This window comes from Pteropus alecto, unplaced genomic scaffold (genome assembly GCF_000325575.1).
Source record: "Pteropus alecto unplaced genomic scaffold, ASM32557v1 scaffold194, whole genome shotgun sequence".
NCBI classification, from domain to species: domain Eukaryota; kingdom Metazoa; phylum Chordata; class Mammalia; order Chiroptera; family Pteropodidae; genus Pteropus; species Pteropus alecto.
Window position 1 is genome coordinate 688,451 of NW_006436281.1, and position 5,704 is coordinate 694,154.

Below are 5,704 nucleotides of genomic sequence, written 5' to 3' on the forward strand. Positions count from 1 at the left end.
CTGCAGGAGCTCATGAACTGTTTGTTTGTTTGTTTGTTTTTATTTATTTATTTTTGCCGTCTCTCATTCGAGTACTAACCAGGCACAACCCTGCTTAGCTTCCGAGATCAGACATGGGGCTTGTTCAGGGTGGCATGGCCATAGACCATGGACTGTGGCTCCACTGGGGCGTGAACCCAGGACCTCCTGCGTGTAAAGCAGACGTGCTAACTGTTACACTATGGAACCATATCCTCAGGAACTATTTAAATGGGAGGATGGGGCTCACCTGAACTCAGCCTGCTGATACCTGGATCCCGGGTCTTTTGGTACCAGCTACAGAGCAAAAAGGATTCTGTTCTCCAGTTCGTTCTCTTAGTAAATTACATGCGAAGGACCAGGCTGGGTGTGTTGGGACACAACAGTGATCACGGCAGAAAAGGACTCTGCGCTCAAGCAGCTGACATTCTAGCCAGGAAGATGGCACTCGTTTACTGAAATTCTATTATGTGTCTGGTGCCCAAACTATAAGGAAAGATACAGTCCTTGACCGTGAGGAGCTCACTCTGGGGAGAGAAAAAGGATGATAAAAATGGCTGCAACAAAGGCTGTAAAAGAGATACTGCAAAGGTAGAAATAACAAGACTTGATGAATACTCCGTGTGGGGATGAAAAGGACAAGAAATCAAATGTGAGTCTGGGGTTGAAGTTTGAGGACAATGGGTAATTATGGAGTTTGAATCCAGACGGCAAACGAAGGAGCAGGGTTTTGCAAGTTGCAAGTCTTGTCTCTCAATATTGGAACTGTCAAATGGCTTGGGTTTAAGTTCTGGCTCAGACACTTTGTAGCTGTATTGACACTAGCTGTACTGACACAAATTTCTGAATGAGTCTGTTCTTTCTTCTGTTAAGTGAAGATAATACTTCTTAATTGCAGAGCTAAAATAATGCAGTCTTTCTCACACACATACACATGAATACCTGTATGAATAAAGCTTATAATCAAGTGCTTGGCACACAGAAAATCTTCAACCAACTATTATCATTCTTGTTATTCATTCATCCGAGCACTAACCTAAGAATATAGGCATTTGTTAATTTAATAAAGATACATTCAGTGTCTAGCTATATCTTAGACGCTCTGACAAATGCTGGGGATAAGGCAGTAATTCAGAGAGACAAGGTACCTGTTCTTATGATGCCTGCATTCTGGTAAGCAAACAAGTCTATAAATAAGTTGATCTTTGATTACAAAAAGGGCATTGAAGAAAATAAAACAAATGTGATAGATTCTTGTTTACCAACCAGAATTTAAGCTCTCTCGGCTTGAACACAGGTGGCAGGTGTGGGGGGACAACATTAAATCAGGTAGGTTGTCATAGATGGTCTCTAAGACCTGCATGAAAATAAATAAGCTGTGCAAAGGTCTGGGCTGGGAAAACTATAGAGAGAAGTGCAGGTACAAAGGCCTTGACTCCTGGCCAGGTGACACTTGCTAAGGTACTTAACCTTTCTAAGCCTCAGCATTCTTATCAATAACATGGGACTAAAAATATCTGACTTACAAAGTTGCTGAGCAAATTAAATATATTTATTCATTCAGATACTTATTAACAGGCTATTATATGCCAGGCACCAAGGATACAGGCTGTCCCAGGCACCAAGGATACAGCAGTGAAAGCCCTCACCATAATAACTTGCATATAAGAAGCATGTAATTAATGTAAACCATTATAGTTACCGTACTCATTTCTTCCCTGAATCTAGCACAGCCTTGAAACAGTGTAAGCCTGAATGATTTACTGAACAAATGAACCACTACTAGGAGCCAGGGAGAGAATACACTAAATTAAGACATTTGGAAGTTTCTCAACCTTAGAAGAAACCCATTTCTGGCGGAAGGCAGCTATGGCTTAAGGATCTAAATGAGCATTTATCAAAACAAAAGGAATGAGAATTTGTCAAAAAAGCAGGCCTCTTTTTGGGAATACAGCTGGCATTGCCATGAAACAAATCAACAAAAAACCAAAGTTCTACTCACCTGAGCTCTAACGTCAAGAGACCAGGCGTTATTCCTTCCTTTTCTATGCAATTCCCGCTGGCAAAGGAACGGTCCCAAGAAAGCAAGGCTGTGAATGAAGAGAAGTGAAATAAAATGATTTTATCACCAACGCACCACAGGGAGAAATCTCTGAGCACCAACTGGATGTAATCTACGCCTTCCTTTTATCTACCTTCCAGTAATTTACTCCTACCCCTTCCTTCAGGAGTGCAGGCACAGGGACCTCCCTGCCTGTGGACTCAAGAGAAAAGGGCCCGCACCATCGCTGCTTTGGATCCTGTCTGCATGCCTGCTCCCACTGTAGCGTCCAGGACGCAATGAGAATCAGGACACAGTCTCAAGATTTGAATTCAGAGTTTTGACTCTCATAGACTGTGTGACAGTGTGGCATTCAACCTGTGTGTGCCTCCGACGCTACAAAAAAGAGCCAGCAATGATCCATCAGCAATCGCAACTTGTACAGTGTTTAATAATCTCAAAGGAACACATACAGAACATGAAGAATCAACTTCTGCAGCTCTTTATAGACTTTGCAGGCAGCAAACTCTAAAATTAGTACAGAAGGAGGAAATAATTTTCTACTGGGCTTTCTAGGAATCTTTGAGAAAAAAAGAAAAGAAAAAAATGTAATAAGGCTTAAAAACCAACAAAATATACGGTACGGCAGGCGGCTACTGTGAAGGAACTGCCTGAACTGGAGTCTCTGAAACCGAGAGCTGCCGGTCTCAAGGCGTGAGCTGCCGGCCTGGAGCCGTCCCTTCCAAGCCCTGGGTAGCGGAGGGCTGCCGGCCCGAGCCCCGCCCCACATCCCAGCCCGGGATGCTCGGTGTTCCGCCTCCTCAAACCCCTTCTTTGCTAGGCCGAGGCGTTGCAATTCCCTGGCTCCGACCCTCCGCCACACACCGCCCCTTTCCCCCCAGGTCTTAGACATCCATCCTCTGTTCTGCGGCCTGAAAGGAGACCTCCAAGAAGACCCACGTCCTTTTTCATACTCACAAACGCGTAAGAAACCATGGAAGACCTGCGCTGGCCGGAAGCGGAAGTGGGAGACGCAGCAGGGCCCGGACTACATTTCCCGGGACCAACCGCGGCGTAGTTTATTTAGGGTCCAGATAGTGACGTAAAGGAGCGTCCACCTGGAGCCCAGCTCAAGGCGGTTTGAGTGGGAAGGAGGATGACAGTAAGTGTACCCAGGAAGCTTCTGGGACGCACGATGTTGTGCTCAGCTTTAGGGCCCTCTCTAGACGTTTCTTTTCTTTCCTTAAAAAAAATTTATTACTCAGTAATAACTTGTTCACGTTGTGGAAAATCTGACAATTCTTAAACCAATCCATAATCGCATCACCAGGGTCTCTAAAAGCATTGTTGTTTTGGTATAAATTCTTGTATGCTTTTTCTTTTATTCCAAAAGCATAATCAATGTTAAGTTAAAAAAAAAAAAAGCATGAAGAAAAAATTGTTAAAAAAGAACGAAATTACAGTCCTTTATAATCCTGGCACCTAGAGACAAGAAGCATCATTAGTATCTCTGCCTACATATTTTCTGATCTCCTATGCAAGTAAATATGTATTAAATTTTTTTAGTCTGTGGCCAAACCACCCCTAACGTGCCAGATGCCGTCTGATCTCGGAAGCTAAGCAGGGTCGGGCCTGGTTAGTACTTGGATGGGAGACCACTTAGGAATACCAGGTGCTGTAGGCGTAAAAAATAAATTTAAAAAAAAAATAAGGGATTGTAAGTTGACAGACCACCTAGGAAGACCAGGTGCTGTAGGCGTAAAAAATAAATTAAAAAAAAAATAAGGGATTGTAAGCTGACAAGATCCTTGAAATCTGTGAGGTCAACCAAGGGATGCCTCACCTAAAAAACAAAAATTTTTTTTCTCCTCACAAAATTGTTATAATATTTGGACCTTTCTTCTCATTTCGTATTGTAAGTAGCTTTCCATATTACTAACTAATGAAATTTTTAAGTGGTTTCTTAGGATTCTATAGTTTTAGATACCACTTCATCTGCCAATTGTTATATTTCGAATCTCAATGTATCAAAACCAGTTATAATCATGTCCTTATTTTTTCCCAATTTGTTAGATCGAACATGCTGCCTCATTACTGCATTGCACAACACTGAAGGGACTGGGCCATAAAACAAAGCATTTTTTGTAGACAGCAAAGCAGAAAGATGAAATGAAAGTGGACCTCCATGATCTTGTTAAACTAATACACCAACTGTATTGAAGCTATTGTTAATATATACATATTTTATAATTTTTATAATTCAAGTGATAGTTTATATATATTATATGTATTCTGGCTGAGTCTTCTGTCTGATATGTATTTTCAAATATCTTCTTTCATTATGTGGATTATATCTTTTAATAGTGCCTCGAGCAGAAGTTCGTACTTTTAATATAGTCCAAGTTATCAATTATTCCTTTATGATTGTTTATTTCCTGTTTCATAAATCTTTGCCTACTATAGGAGCATAAAAGTGTTCTGTGCTCTTTTCCTCTAAAAATGTTTGTTTTCCTTTTCACATTTAAACATATCATCTTTCTGTCATTTAGTTTTGTAAATGTGGTGAGGTAGGACTCAGGATATTTTTCCGCCATGATACCCAATTGTGTCACTTACTGTTTCATCTACTATGGGTTATTCCAACGCACTGAGGTTTCACCTTTACCGTATTCAGGTGACTATGTATAAGGATTATCCAGTTTTGTCTATCTTGTCTTAATGCTAACTGATTTAAGACAGGTCCTGTTTATCTCTTGCTGTAAGTCCTCCAGCTTTCTCAACATCTCTTTGACTAATGTTGGTGGCCCTTTTCGTTTTCATGTAATTTCTGGAATCAGCTCATCCATTCCCACCAAATCTCCATAGGAATATTCAAATGCTTTGAACCTCTAGATTAATTTGGCAAGATTTGATAGCTTTACAATATTAATACCTTTACAATATTCATTTATTTCGGCCATCTTCAAATTTGTTTCAATATTTTTTTCTTAGTTTTCCATGTAGAAGTCTTGCACAGTGTTCATTATATTTACTATAAGGGATCTGAGGGTTTTATACAGTTATAATTTTTTTACATCTATTTCTATTTTTTGCTGTTATATAGAATATGATTAATTCTGTGTAGTTTTGTGATATTCACTTGTTAAATTCACTTCTAAATTCTCATAAACTCTCTGTAGATTCTTTTACTTTACTTAAGCAAACAACCATGTTGTCTGTGAATGACAGTTTTTTCCTCTTTCAAATAATTATGCCTTTCATTTTTATTATACATGAATAGTATACATTTAGTTTGTTGCTTTAAAGAAAATATTGGACATTTTTTTTTTTCACTATTAACACTTTGGAACAAACTAAAGTCTGTGCCTGTGGGAGGACTGGGGTCCACGATGGGCAAAAGGACAGGCACAGAGAGGACTAGTGGGTGTACCTTGAATATGTTAAACTTGTTAACCCCCCAAACTCCACGTACAGGACCCATCAGACTGAGACAAAGAAGAAAGAATTGGGAGGGACGTTGCTCCCATGACCACAGAGGACAGGACCATCAGAGCTCCCAGGATTCCTCCTTTATGCACTTGATATGCAAATACTTTGGCCCCATTTGAACCTGCCAGTTGTGCTGGCTCTGGAGGAGACCACACT

At 40.4% G+C, this 5,704-nt stretch overlaps 1 protein-coding gene and 1 pseudogene across 2 annotated transcripts in view; one reads left to right on the plus strand and one right to left on the minus strand.

The window, feature by feature from the left end:
- ZNF229 (zinc finger protein 229) overlaps positions 1-3,084 on the minus strand; it is a 13,841-nt gene extending 10,757 nt beyond the window's left edge. The window contains exons 1-3 of one of the 2 annotated variants that reach the window (XM_015589322.2): positions 3,038-3,079; positions 2,021-2,108; positions 269-545 (exon numbers count right to left, since the gene is read on the minus strand). The gene's annotated coding sequence lies outside the window, so the exon portion shown is untranslated. Of the gene's footprint in view, positions 1-268; positions 546-2,020; positions 2,109-3,037 lie in introns of both variants that reach the window. The other variant, XM_015589321.2, reaches the window with a different exon arrangement.
- A 540-nt stretch (positions 3,085-3,624) lies between these two features.
- LOC112479707 lies at positions 3,625-3,743 on the plus strand (annotated as a pseudogene).
- The last annotated feature ends 1,961 nt before the right edge of the window (positions 3,744-5,704 follow it).